This window comes from Enhydra lutris, unplaced genomic scaffold, assembly GCF_002288905.1.
Source record: "Enhydra lutris kenyoni isolate GAN:26980312 unplaced genomic scaffold, ASM228890v2 scaffoldscaffold1, whole genome shotgun sequence".
NCBI classification, from domain to species: Eukaryota; Metazoa; Chordata; class Mammalia; order Carnivora; family Mustelidae; genus Enhydra; species Enhydra lutris.
Genome location: NW_019154085.1, coordinates 23,375,966 through 23,390,896, shown reverse-complemented (window position 1 = coordinate 23,390,896; position 14,931 = coordinate 23,375,966).

Below are 14,931 nucleotides of genomic sequence, written 5' to 3'. Positions count from 1 at the left end.
TCTCTCTGCCTGCCTCTCTGTCTACTTGTGATCGCTGTCTTTCAAATAAATAAAATCTTTAAAAAAAATATGAAAAACATCCTGCATTGTAGGAATTTTTATTCACATGCTATCAATGAAGAAATGAGGATATTTAGAGGACAATAATTTACCTAAGCTTACCTACCTAGAAAACAGTAGCAGCATTATTTAAATACATGTTTGTCTGACTCCAACGCTAGGTATAGTTTCTCCCATTGTAACACTGCATATTAGGAATGAAGAACACAAATTTATTTAAAATAAATTATTTACAAGTAATTCTAACAGTGATGACTTATGATGATAAACCACAGAACACTGTGTAATAATTTTTATACAAAATTAAAGAAGCGTGTTGAAGTTTTAATCTTTTGTGACCCCAGACTAAGATACTTGAATGTTGACCAGTAATAATATCAGTAGAATTTAACCTCATTGCTCTTAAGACCTTAGTAGTATTTATAAAAGCATTTTTATAAAAAGTGTATATCAAATGAATATAAGAGTTATAATAAAAGAGAAATTGTAACAATATGTCATGAAATGGTATAGTACATATCACTATTCTTGTATATTTTCACTCTGAGATTTTTAAAAATCAGCAGTTGTTTGCTTTGGACTTGTCATGCTTGGGTATCAGAATTTTTAGGTAATTACTTTTCATGATCATTTCCAAAGAGATTGACAAAATACTATGAGCAAAGTTTTATGTAGATGGCTCCTAGCTTCTACTTTTAGGGAAATATTCTGGAAGAAGAAACTAGAATTTCAGAATATATGAGAAAGCATAATAAGCAAAGATGCAAGGTCTAAGGATATTAGAAAATAAAATAATTGTCACTTCAATTCAAAAATAGTTTTTCAGAGGTTCTTGGCAGCTTCAGAGTGCGGAAGCGGTTGATTATTGGAATTGGCAGATGACGAAGAAGAAATTTGGAGATGCAATGAAAGCAATACTGGAAAAATTTCAGAAATATACTCATTTTTTAAAGCACGAGAAAGTGCTTGAGGGAAGATGATATAATTGCCATTTGTGAATTTTAAGAGCCTTTTATAAAGACTACCAAAGAAAATGTTCTAGAATGCTGAAATTAGGATCATTACCTGCTAAGATAGCTATATATGTATTCTGAATAGATAGAGATGCTTCTAGACTCCATATACCATTTAAGAGATTGAATTTATGATAGGCTTGGGTTCTTTAATAGCATTCCAGTTTGTGGACTCTGATTATTTGATTAAGTATATAAAGAACCTTATGCCTTCAAATGTAAGAGCTTAACCTCTTTGCATTTATTTTTTTCCAGCCTTATTGATTTATAATTGACATATAACATTGTAAAATTTAAGGTGTACAACATGATTTGACATGTGTATATATTGTAAATGAGCTTCTCTTTAGATCACTTTGGCCAATGAATCAGAAATTTTAAAAAAATTCTCTAGATAATGGACCCATGAAATGTGACTGTCAAATTATAGCACAATGCATAAGCCCATAAGTAAATTATGTGTAAAAGTTTGTACTTACATATTAATCAGTCATTTTAGTGACACTGAAATTAACAAAATTTGATTTCTATGTAATAATAATGTATGTTTGGTCTGGGATTTGATTTTACCATGCTTACATGCTAATAAATAGCTTGCTACTGTATCATAGATGGTGTCAGAAGAAATGAGACTCTTGGGTCAGAAACAAAGGATTATTACTTATGCCGTATTATTATTGTCCTTATTCCTATTACTAGTCTATTATATAGTCTCTATAGTTTTCTTTTTGGCATATCTTTTTAATGCTTACTCTGAAGATTAAATATTTATTTATATTCAGGTAATTCCAATACATATTATATGTGAATTTACTTTAAGGAATGCTAATCTAAAGGGCTAAAATTTTCTGTTATTTATTTGATTAAGGAATTAGCAGTGATAAAAATATAACTGTTTTTTCTGGAAGTACTGATATATATTTAAAAATAAGACTTAATAGCAACTTATCTCTTATATGTACTATCTTCCAGTCTCAGGACTATGCCCTCTCCTGAAGTTTGATAGAATTTGGGTTAGTTGCAGTAGAAGTCTCTAGTCAGTCAGGGAAGAGTGTTAGAGTAGTCCTTGAAATAGGAGTAAAAAACAAGTAATGATTAGGAGACAGTCTCCATATGATATAATGCCAATCATGGCCGATACATACACATATAGGTCAGTTTTGGAGCTAATATTTAATGGATGGAAATTTCCAAGGAGCCTGCATATACATAGATGCTTACAACAAGTCTGTTTTCCATAAGCAGTGAATTTCAGTCTGTCCCCTTAAAATTGTTTACTGTATCTGCATTCTTCTCTCAGATGCCTGAGATCTCACAAGACATAACTGGCCACAACTGACAAAAATCAAGACCTTCAAATATTCAAAAAATACCCACGTTAAGCACCACAAAGCAAGTTACTTTTCGGCTATTTCTCTAAAGGTCACATAATGCTTTGTGTTTTCTACAACACAGCATGACAGAACAAAGTAGTTACCTTTTGTACTTGTCAGCATTGTTATATCATCTTCAAATGATGAAATACTTCTGAGTATGCTGTTGCTTTCTCTTTCCTTTGGGGGCTTGCACAGATTCCTTTAAAGTATTAGGTGCATCAGATAAATGATTCATTTATTATCCTGACACCTGCATTTGCTAAAAGAAAGTACCTAGACATCACTTAAAAACTACATTTGGATGCCGCTTGCTTTTGAAGTGATAAAAATGCAATTCTTTTAGATTTTTCTGTCTTCGAGTTAGCATTTTTACTTAAAATCTGTGTTTCCGAGTAGAAGAGGTCATACTTTCACTAAATGTTGTCAGGACAAATTTAGACTATTAGAGAAATAATTTTAACTTTTAATTGAAAATTTCAATTTAAAATGCATCAAAATCACATTTTGATTTAGTTAACTATCATTGATAAAAGGTTATTGGCTAATACCAAGGAATAGAACATATAATCCTTATATTACGTTTGCCTAACCCACTAGGGCTTATTTCTCATTCTCTAACAGTTCAGTGCAGATGTTTCTGGTTGAACTTTTGTCTAGGGTCCTACCAGTTTCATTTGATTCTCACTGCAGGCTAGTGGATGACTGCAGCCAGATGGGTGAAAATAAAATGGAAGGTTGCATGTGGCAAGTTTCTGTGAGCTAAGCCTGGAAATGACACATTATTTTTGCCCACATTCTTTTGGCTAGAATTTAATTCATTGATGTACCCAACTCCAAGGGAAATATTTTCAAGCTGTAGGCTTAGAAGTGGTTTTGGTAAATAGCCAGCAGACTCTGCTCTAGGAAACTTAATGAGGAGATGCTCTGTAAAAGTGGAGATTTAAATTTGAGGTCAGGCAGACTTAAGATAAAAAAATATAGCTCAGACATTTATGATCTGTGTAACCCTGGGCGAATTATTCATCTTATTTGCCAGAGTGCACTAAATTATAGAATAGGAAAATAACACCTACCTCACAGAACTAGTATAAAGATTAAGTGATATAATGTGTATGAAGTCCCTAGCACAATGCAGCAAAAATTATAAATACTTGAAAATGATAGTTTTTATTTTTATTGTTAGGTAATGCTATTTATTCTATGATGATCCATAATAAATATGATTCTATTTGACATTAGCTTAGTTTAATAACAAAGTGATTTTTCAAAGTGGGATTATTTTATGAATGATAAGATGTAGCTTTCCAGAAAATTGTGCATTTTAGCAGCTGTCCAAAGCAAATGAAAACATAAATATTTATTCAGCAGACCTAAATTTGGGGGCAGATAGGACATAAACTCAACATATAATTGGTTTTCTTTCCAGGCAGCAGATGCTAATTTTGAAAGTTATAATGGAACAACATTGCTTCATGGTTGAATTTATTAAGGAAAGAAATTATAAACTTTTAGAATAGTTAAAAGAGTAAGAAAAAATTGTGTGTGTTAGTCCATTCGGACTGTTGTAACTGAATATCATAGGCTGAGTGGCTTAAACAACAAATATTATTTCTCATAGTTATAGAGGCTATGAAGACCCAAGATAAAGGTGCCAGCAGATTTGGTGTCTGTTGAAAACCCACTTACTGGTTCATCTCTCATTGTTTCCTCATATGGCAGAAGGTGCAGAGAGCTTTCTGGGGTCTCTTATAAGACCACTAACCCAATTCACAAGGGCTCCAACCTTGTGACCTAATCACTTCTCAAAGTCCCTATCTCCCAGTACCATCACATTAGTGGTTAGGTTTCAACCTATGAATTTGAAGGAACACAAACATACAGTCTGGTGTGTGTGTGTGTGTGTGTGTGTGTGTGTGTGTGTGTGTGTGTGTGTAAGTGTATGTATGTGTGAATACACACACATATGGAGAGAGAGAGGCTCCCTGTCATTTTGTAATGTCTACCCTATGTTAATATATCTCTTATAGTTTTAATATTTTTATATCTGGGTTATTCAAGTCATTTAAAATCTAATATACATTCATAAAGAAGAAAAATGCACCACATACTTTAGTGTCATGGGACTTAGAATGTAAATAATCCATGAGAAGACTACTTTTAGAACAAGTATAGTTTTTCATTAATTAACAGAAATAGCTTGATTTACATACTACTTTTCTTTGTACATAAAAAGAATATAGAGGAGAAAAAGCCATGGTAAAGCTAAGTATAAAAGTATAAACTGAATTTTTAATAATGGAATAAAATTTATATTTCTGTTTATCTTTCCAGAGATCCCAGACCCTTAGTCACTTATGATTCTAAATCATTCAGTTATAGTTCTAGGTATTAAAAGCTTTCTCCTTCATCTCGCTTCCACAAAATGGTTTTTTAAGGAGTTTTTCTTTGCATTTGAACATAAAAACATCTTGTCATAACTAAGTCTCTAAAATACTCTACAGTTTGTATCAGGTTCTGTGAAGAAAAAAAACAAGACTGAGCTTGATCTTTTCTCATAGTGGGCAGTGATTGATAGGGTTTAAGGAAAGTGATTCTTCTGTTCTTCAGACTGGAGCAAATATTTCAAGATAGGTATGACTTCTAGAGTAAATTCTGACTCTGGTTACAAATACATGCATACTAAATCTAAAATTCTAAAAATATCTGTTTTCAGTGATTGTCAAAGAAGTATGTCATTGGGAGGTTTGTGTTTTTTTTTTTTTTTCCACATTCATTGCAATTCTGTTTTTCCCTTATTTTGTTAGATAGCTATAGAGCTAGTTTGACTTTTCAGTAATCTTACGTAATTTCTGCCTAATCAGTTGATGAGTATTTACATGGATCAAGATTTGACCTTGTTTAGAACATCATCAGTCCACATTCAAAATCAGTTATACATTCAATAAGACCTACTACATGCCAGCAAATTGATAAGTCAATAATAAGTCAATAATAGAGGATTTGGGGGAGGGGGGGTCATTCTTTTAGTTCTAGGATTGGCTTTGCCTGGGAAAGGAGAATGTGTTTTCCCTATTTTTGTCTACTTGGTGTTGTTAGATAATGTGACTGTGTATCTTTGTTTTTTCTAACTGAAGATATTACTGCTGCTATGATTTGCTGCTTATAAGAATGTCTACAAAGACAGTGTTGTAGCATGAGTGTTGTAATCTATATAGAGCAGAAAATCAAATTACCCCCTTTCATAATGTCTACTCATGTTGTTTTTAGGATCTGTTGATGTTTATGAATTTTCTCCCTCTTTTCTCATTCAAATAGAATTACCCTTTCAGGAAGGGCAGAGTTAGGGTCTTTCCTCAATATAGGCCAGTTGTATTTCAAGGATTTTTTTAGTTCACTGGAGAGTTTTTAAGGTTCCAGGTTGTTTTATTTATTTATTTATTTTTTTTGTCTTTACTCCTACTTCCCCGGAAGTAAATGTGTTGTCTCACATGACAAATTTGGGAGCTTTCAGGTCTATGGATGAATAAATAAAATTTTTAATGTAATTTGTTGTAGCTCCTTGGTTCAATGTTTATGTTTTTCACTGGAGAGAAAATACTTTGGATACTAGGGTAGACATCATCAATATCACCATAGCCCCCTCCCTCATCAACCCTAGAATACATTTCCTTACTGTTTCCTAGAAAGAAATTGGTTGGTAAGTCAACAAAATGAAAAAAAAAATGAGAAAAAATTTTAAATGCTAGGACCACTTTTATAATGCCTGTACTGTAGTCATTTATATGTTAATATTTTACAATGACTAATAGACAGATGGTAATTCATATTACAGTGTGAGAGTGGGGCATTTCCTTAGGCCAATGATTATCTACCCAGTTTTCAATTAGAGAAGACTGCCAATTATCTGGAGTGGTTTTATTTTAATTACTGGGTAATTAGGACAGCTAGGTAACCAGCCTGGAGGAAGGAGAACTAAACTGTGTGGGTGAATCCTTATTATGCAAACCCATTAAATAAATAAAGGCCATGCAAAGAAACTCTCAGTGAAATGGTTGATAATTTACCTGAGGCAGTTCATATTCCTTTACTCATTTGATCAATAAAGAGTGAGTTTAAAATGCTAAACTAGCAGTTTGTGAACTAGACATTGTGTCTGTAAGAAAAAAATAAATCCAGAGGAAAGGGAGTATATATTAGCAATCACTATCAGTAAGTTTGGTATTTAAATGTTTTGATACAGTATTATCTCATTATGAGAAGTCACTTGTAGAGTGACCTTTGCCCCCCAAATATAGCTGAGACTTGAGGCAGAAAGATAACATGAATAAATACCCGTTTTTCTCTTTTGCTTATCTTCAGCTTTTTTACTCGTTTCTTTTCTAAATCTCCATTTATCTTGTGGATATTTCCAACTAAGTGTCTCCCATCATGTTAACTTCAACGGATCCAAACCCATCCTATTTCCTCCCCAAACAGGGTTCTTTCTCAAACTTTTGTGTTCTTGTCTCTGCTAAAGGAACCATCACTTTAACATTCCTTCAGACATGAATGGTTGTTGTTATTGATTCTAGCTATCATCTTCCTTTTTTTCAGTCATCCTTTGAAAAATGTCTAAGCCAGTCCCTTTAACATCATTCCTATCCAGACTCACAGGCGCACACCTAAGGTACTGCAATAGCCTTTCCTGACCAAGTATTCTCATTTCCTTTAATAATCCTTTGAGAAGTAAACACTGGGTTTATAAACAATTTCAATTCCTTTACTTAAAAAATATATTTGATAAACTATCATGTCAAGTATAAAATATATAAACTATTCTGCCTCAGTTCAAGACCTTTAGTAATTTGGTACTAATAGGAAGGCATCAGTTATATAGTACCAAGTTGCTGAATTACTTTTTAATTTAATACTATTTCATGTATGTTAAATCCCCTGATTCTCATGGTTACAGACTTGTTGAGTATGGAGAACACTTCTTAGGAATCCACTATGGCATTTCATACAATTTTATCATAGCCAACCAACAGTTGTTTAACTGAACTAAGCACTCCTGTTTAAATATCCAGATAATTCAGGAGAATTATTTTAAGATTAAGACTTTTTTAAGGTTATTGCTTATCTGGTCCAGTGGCTCTCAATCCTACCGAAAATTAAAATCATGCAGAGAGTTTAAAAGAAAATACTATGACAGGGCCCTGCTCTGAGACATTCTGATTTATTGATTTACTCAAATCCACTTGATCAGAATCTCCATAGATACAGCCTAGGCATGTATTTTTGGAAGGGCCCAGGTGATTTCGATGCTTAGTCAGTTTGGGGCTTTGAACCTTTCATGCTTTTTCTTCCATATACCTCAGTAGTTACCACTACTAATTAAGGTCTCAAACTATAGAAAAGTATGTGTATGTGTTTTGTAAGTGAAATAGGTAGAGCTATCAAGGTTATGAAACATTTCTTAGAGACCTCTCAAATACCTTGATGGATTTCCAGAAAGATCTAAATATTAATGTATTAATACATTATCATAAAAATACTATCTCACTATATCTTGGGTGACTCCCTGAGTGAAAGAATTTAATTAATCATAATAGATTAGACTAAATATATTAGTCATTGCAAAACTCCTGGCCCTAAAATGGAATATATATATGTAAATGAAAATACTAGAAGTCAACTAAAAATGTTGAACTGTTTTTTTTGCAAAAAAAGTATATCTGAATTCTTTGGAGAGTCATTTAGAGATTGAAAGGAATTTATTTTTCTTTTTTCTGTATTGGCTATAATGTATTCTAATGGGTTTTAGGATTTAAATAGTTTAAATATAATGGTGAATTAGTAAATTGAGAAACATGACATTTTCCAACAATAAAGAAGCAAGAAGAATTAATCCCCTATCTTTTCTTAGTAAAACTGTAGCTCCTTTGATTCTTGATTATTTTTATTTGAAAGACTGGAGGTTCAAAAAGGCATGTGCAGGAAGATATTCTCGGGAAAGGAGAATATCATGAAATGCGTATATTCATCAGAATTCCTAGTGTGAATGTAGGCACTCATACACCAAAATTATGAAGGGGTTTGTTTCCCTATAGAATAGAAGTGTTAATAATGTTTGGCTGTGTGCAATAACTTAAGGAGGCAATAGGGAGTGTTAGGGACTGGAGAATACAGGTCCTATCTAAAGAGGATAACTTAACACAGTTCCAAAACTGTTGTGGACTTATAAATTTAAAAAAAATTGTAAATATGAAACGTATGTAAATATACCCAACTTAGAAATTTGTGACTTACTAAATTTTTAATTATTACGCAGGAAAAACAGCATGCTTTCTGGCTGAATTTGGTCACTTTATCTCTTAATTTTCACTCTGCTATATCATGCCTTAGATATTCATGGAATCGTATAAATGTCAAGAAGATCTTTTTTTTATTTCTTTCACAGATCTTGTTACCTTTTTTTTTCTTAAGAGATACCTTTCCCCCCCTTAATTGATACTTTCAGTAAACTTTGAATGTTAGAGTAGTATTTCCTTTGTGAAATGGAGCTGGGACATAGGACTTGTACATACCAAAAGCATATTGAAACTAGAATGATGGGCTTTCTTGAAGCCCATCCAGATGCTTATATCATTGTAAAAGATTTTTGGTCAAAAATGTCTACATTTTGGGGCACCTGGGTGGCTCAGTGGGTTAAAGCCTCTGCCTTCGGCTCAGGTCACGATCCCAGGGTCCTGGGATCGAGCCCCGCATCGGACTCTCTGCTCAGCGGGGAGACTGCTTCCTCCTCTCTCTCTGCCTGCCTCTCTGCCTACTTCTGATTTCTGTCTGTCAAATAAAAAAAAAAAAAAATCTAAAAATGTCTACATTTTGAATCCATCTGCAGTATATACATGCTTGTGTTGGTACACTAAAATATTTATACATGTCATGTCTTAAGGCGTTCGTGTCTTGGTTCATGAATGAATAAAAAATTTTGAGTTCAAGGAAAATTCTCAGTTTGGATTAAATCTTATTTTGATTTAAAAAAGAAAAACAGAAGAAAACCAATATTTAAAATACAAGATAATATTCAAACAGATACCTGTAATATAGTTTTTAAAAATTTTTTATTGTGTTATGTTAGTGTATGTATATATGTAATGTATGGTGATAACATTAGTGTTATGTGTTATGTTAGTGTATGTATATATATAATGTATGGTGATACAATACATCATTATGTATTATGTGTTATGTGTTATGTTAGTGTATGTATGTATGTACTGTATGGTGATACAATACATCATTGGTTTTTGATGTACATTAGTTTTTGGTGATGCAATACATCAGTTTTTGACGTAGTGTTCCAAGATTCACTGTTTACATATAACACCCAGTGCTCCACGCAATACGTGTCTTCCTTAATACCCACACCAGCCTCACCCTTCCCACCCCCCAAATCCCCTCCCCTCTAACACCCTTAGTTTGTTTCTGGGAGTCCACAGTCTCTCTTGGTTGGTCTCCCCCTCCAATTTCCTCCCCTTCGCTTTCCTTTCCTTCTCCTAATGCTCTCCACGTTATCCCTTATGTTCCACAAGTAAGTGAAAATATGTAATTGACTTTCTCTGCTTGACTTATTTCACTCAGCATAATATGGTTATTTAAAGAAAAAAAGAGGTGGGGCGCCTGGGTGGCTCAGTGGGTTAAAGCCTCTGCCTTCGGCTCAGGTCATGATCTCAGGGTCCTGGAATCGAGCCCCACATCAGGTTCTCTGCTTAGTGGGGAGCCTGCTTCCTCCTCTCTCTCTCTCTCTGCCTGCCTCTCTGCTTACTTGTGATCTCTGTCAAATAAATAAATAAAATCTTAAAAAAAAAAAAAAAGAGGAGATAGAATTTAAGCAAATTAGGAAAACATTTTAGTGAATTGTTTAAACTGCATTTTTTTTTATTTAAGTGACTTTATAAAATCAGCATGGAGATAATTTTTTTTTTTTATTTGAGCATTTGGGGAGGTAAGTAAATTGTTTAAAGATTGGGGAATGAGGGGCGCCTGGGTGGCTCAGTGGGTTAAAGCCTCTGCCTTCGGCTCAGGTCATGATCCCAGAATCCTGGGATGGAGACCCACATTGGGCTCTCTGCTCAGCAGGGAGCCTGCTTCCTCCTCTCTCTCTCTGCCTGCCTCTCTGCCTACTTGCCTACTACCGTCTGTCAAATAAGTAAATAAAATCTTAAAAAAAAAAAGATTGGGGAATGAAACATGTATATCAAATACTTACTTACCAGCATTTAAAAAAATACATTATCAAGGTTACATAAGGACAAAATTTTATCTTAGAGTCTCCCCTTATAGTATGTGTGTTGGGAAGACTTGAAAAAAAGTACTGTAAAATATAGGGTTTACAGATCGCTCTGTTCAATATATAGGCCAGTGAGTTTCTATCAGGGTTTGGTTTTCTGGTAGTTTTACCAACTATCAAAGAAAATATTTGCAAATAGTGGTATGATTCATTCAAGATCCAAAAATGACTTAAATTGACTGGTGTTTGTGTGTGTATGTGTGCACGTGTGTGTGCTCAGACATACGAATGTATACTCATACTTGTCAATGTGGAATATAATCTACAGGATGTACATATTTTTTGATAGGGTGAACTGACACAAGTATATTTTATCTTTCCTATTTTCAGACTTATCCTTTATTTCTGGTTCTCTATTCCAAAAATTATCAGCCATCCTAAAATATTTAAAGTGAAAAAATAAGTTAATCAATTTTGTGTGTGTTCAACATTCTCTATATTCCTGTCATAAATAGGCATCAGAACCTTATGTTCCAAGACACAATAGTCATAGAAACATTAACTTTTTGACTACATTCATTTTTATATATAATTTTAAACAAAATCATATAATTGTAAAAATTGCAATTCAGATCTCTGGTTATTATTTTTATGAGGGGAATCAGCAACAAACCAGATCTATGTAAAGTAATAAACACAGTAAATAGTAATATATGTTACACTGTTACATTTATAAACCATATGCTTTGCAGGTAAAAGCTAAATTCTAACTTTCCAATTATGTACATGTGTGACACTGCTGTAAATAAGGGATTTTGATTTTGTGGGAAAGCTAATATATCCTGGAGCTGATCTTCCCCGAAAGCTGTAGTTACAAGCCATGGATAATGTTAGGCATCAGTGGGGCTCTCACAAGTGCTGTCAGGTGGTTTTCTACCATGGCTATGTAATTTATTAACTTAAATAGTTTCACTATATGCGCATGGAAACTGTTACATTTGTCAACAACATCTAGCAGGCCAGATGGTTTGAGACAGATACTGTCTTCCTTTAATTAGCTGCTAGTAGGGTTGAAAAATGCCCCCTTAATAGGCTGATAAAATAGTAGGCTTAATATTGAAGTCAATTTCTTTTTTCCCTTGAGGAAGAATGGGCGCTAAAATTTACCAAGTTTAAACTACTCTGAAACAAATAAGTGATTCCCACTTAGGAAACTTGTTTGCAAACTCTTGAGTCATGGGGCATAGAGAAAAGGTATAAGGGTGAGAAGGAGAGTATTTTCTTAATAGTTCTTACATAAAACAGTACTGTTTCTTGTTTTTATTTCAGTGAGTTTTTAATGAGGAAAAAATAGTTTTGACAAACATAATGATGTTAAATAAGTTCAGAATAACTAAATAAGGGAATTAGGATAATCTTTACCATGGGCTAGCTCTACTTTCTTGAAGACAGTTGAAGTTATATCTGGAGTCTGAAATACATTATTTCCCATGGTCCTTTCTAGTCTTAAATTTTTATATTAATCTGCTTTATTCAACATTCAAGCTAAAACAAACGTATTAGATTTTATTATACTTTAGGTCAATTTTGAGTGCTTTAAATGTACATTTTGCTTCAATAGTATCAACAGAAAAATATGTATTGTTATAGTGTAATAACTTGAACACATTTCCTACTTGGGTTCTCCTAAAATGTTCTTACTACCTGAAAACTACATATATATATATATATATGTGTGTGTGTGTGTGTGTGTGTACACACACACACATATATATACACACACACACACATACATACACACATATGTGTGTATATATATACACACTAAACATAAACATAAAACTATATGCATATACATAGTTTATATTATGTATATGTATATATGTATATGTATATACATAATTTTAAATTATAGATAACATATATATAACTTTGTATATATAACTTTAAAGTCTTGCTGGAATATTAAAATTCCATGTAAATTAAAATGTAAGAATTTTTAAAGTCAGTTATTTTTAACCTAGCTCAAAATAATCTCTGCAAAAGAGAAAAATCTGACTATAACTTACTATCTTTAGGTTCAAGAAACATGGCTGCTCATTTGACAAGATTAGAAGTAAAGCTATTGTCATAACCTCAAGGAGAAATGCAGCCCATGCATCCAAAATGTCAAAGGATGGCAAAGGGTCTCTAAGCTGGAAGAAAGGAAACAGAAGGCTTCCTTTTTGTTTTGCAGTGACCACATGACTCAAGCTAGTTACTTTGCTTCCCAGAATTTCTCACTTCCTCATCTGTAAAAAACAGTCATTGGGTTAAATGATGTCTAGCTCCTTTCCAGATCAAGATTTTTTAAAGCTGTAATTCTATACATTCTCTCCACACATATGTAAAACTGTAAACATTGTGTTTTTATGATCCTTGAAAGCTGCAAATAAAAGAACTGCATCTTAGCCATTTTTTTCTACTAAAATTTTGAAAAAGGAAAGACGATATAATCCTACTATTTTAGCATAATTTTTCTTTTTGATATAATTATCATTCTTTATTATAAATTGACATCATTAAACTATACCTTTTTTTAGTCCCATGATTAGAAATGAATTTGTCTTTATTTTTTAACTTTATTGAGACATAATTACATATATATTTGCATATATTTAAAGTGCACACATGGTTATTTGAAATACATATACATTATAGTATAATTACCAAGATCAAGATAATTAACATATCTATAACCCCACATAGCTAACATAGATAACTTCTTTGTGTATGTGACAAGAATGCTCAAGATTTATTCTCAGCAAACTTCCAGTATACAATATTGTATACTGTATACACCATGTTCTAAATTAGATCCTCGGAATTGATTTTTTTCTTATGACTGAAAATTTGTATCTTTGGATGTTTATTACCTCTTTCCCTGCTTCCCAGTCCTTGGCAACCAACATTTTATTCTCTATTTCTATAAAGTCAGATTTTTTTTTTAAAGATTCCATGTATAAGTGATATCATACAGTATTTTTCATTTTTTAAGGCTAATTTCACTTAGCATATTCTCTCTATTGGTCCATGAATGACAGGATTTCCTTTTTTATGGTTGAATAATATTCCTCTGTATGTGTCTGTGTGTGTGTGGTTTGAGACATTTTCCTTAGCCATTTATCTAACAAAGGACATTTAGTTTGTATATCTTGACTATTGTAAATAATGCTGCAGTGAACCAGGGCATGCAGATATCTCTTTGAGATATCAATTTTAATGCCTTCGGCTATATATTCAGGAGTAGGATTGCTGGATCATATGGTATAGTTCAGTTGTTTGTTTTTTGAGGAACTGCCATGTTTTCCATAATGGCTGTAACATTTTATATCCCTGTCAACAATTTATAAGAGTTCTCTTTTCTCCACATCCTCACCAACATTGTTAGCCCTCTTGATAATAGCCATCCTAGTAGGTATGATGTGCTATCTCACTGTGGTTTTGATTTTCATTTCCCTGATGATTAGTGATATTGAATACTTTTTCATATATCTGTTGTCCACTTATTTGTATGTCTTCTTGGAAAAAAGTACTCATATCCTTTGCCCATTTTTTTAATTGGATTGTTTTCTTTTTTACTATTGAGTTATGGGAGTTATTTATATATTTTGGATTTAACTCATTATCATATGTATGGTTTCCAAATAGTTTCTCCCATTCTATAGGCTGACTTTTCAATTTATTTTTTCCTTTGCTCTGCAGAAGCTCTTTAGTTTAATGTGGTCCCACTCTTTTATTTTAGCTTTTGTTGCCTGTGCTTTTATGTCTTGTGCAAGAAATCTCTGTCAAGACCAATGTTAAGACAGTGTGGAGATTCCTTAAGAAATTAAAAATAGAGCTTCCTTATGACACTGCAATTGCAGTACTGGGTATTTACCCCAAAGATACAGATGTAGTGAAAAGAAGGGCCACCTGTACCCCAATGTTCATAGCAGCAATGGCCACAGTCACCAAACTGTGGAAAGAATCAAGATGCCCTTCCATGGACTAATGGATAAAGAAGATATGGTCCATACATACAATGGAGTATTATGCCTACATCAGAAAGGATGAATACCCAACTTTTTTATCAACATGGATGGGACTGGAAGAGATTATGCTGAGTGAAATAAGTCAAGCAAATAGAGTCAATTATCATATAGTTTCACTTACTTGTGGAGCATAAGGA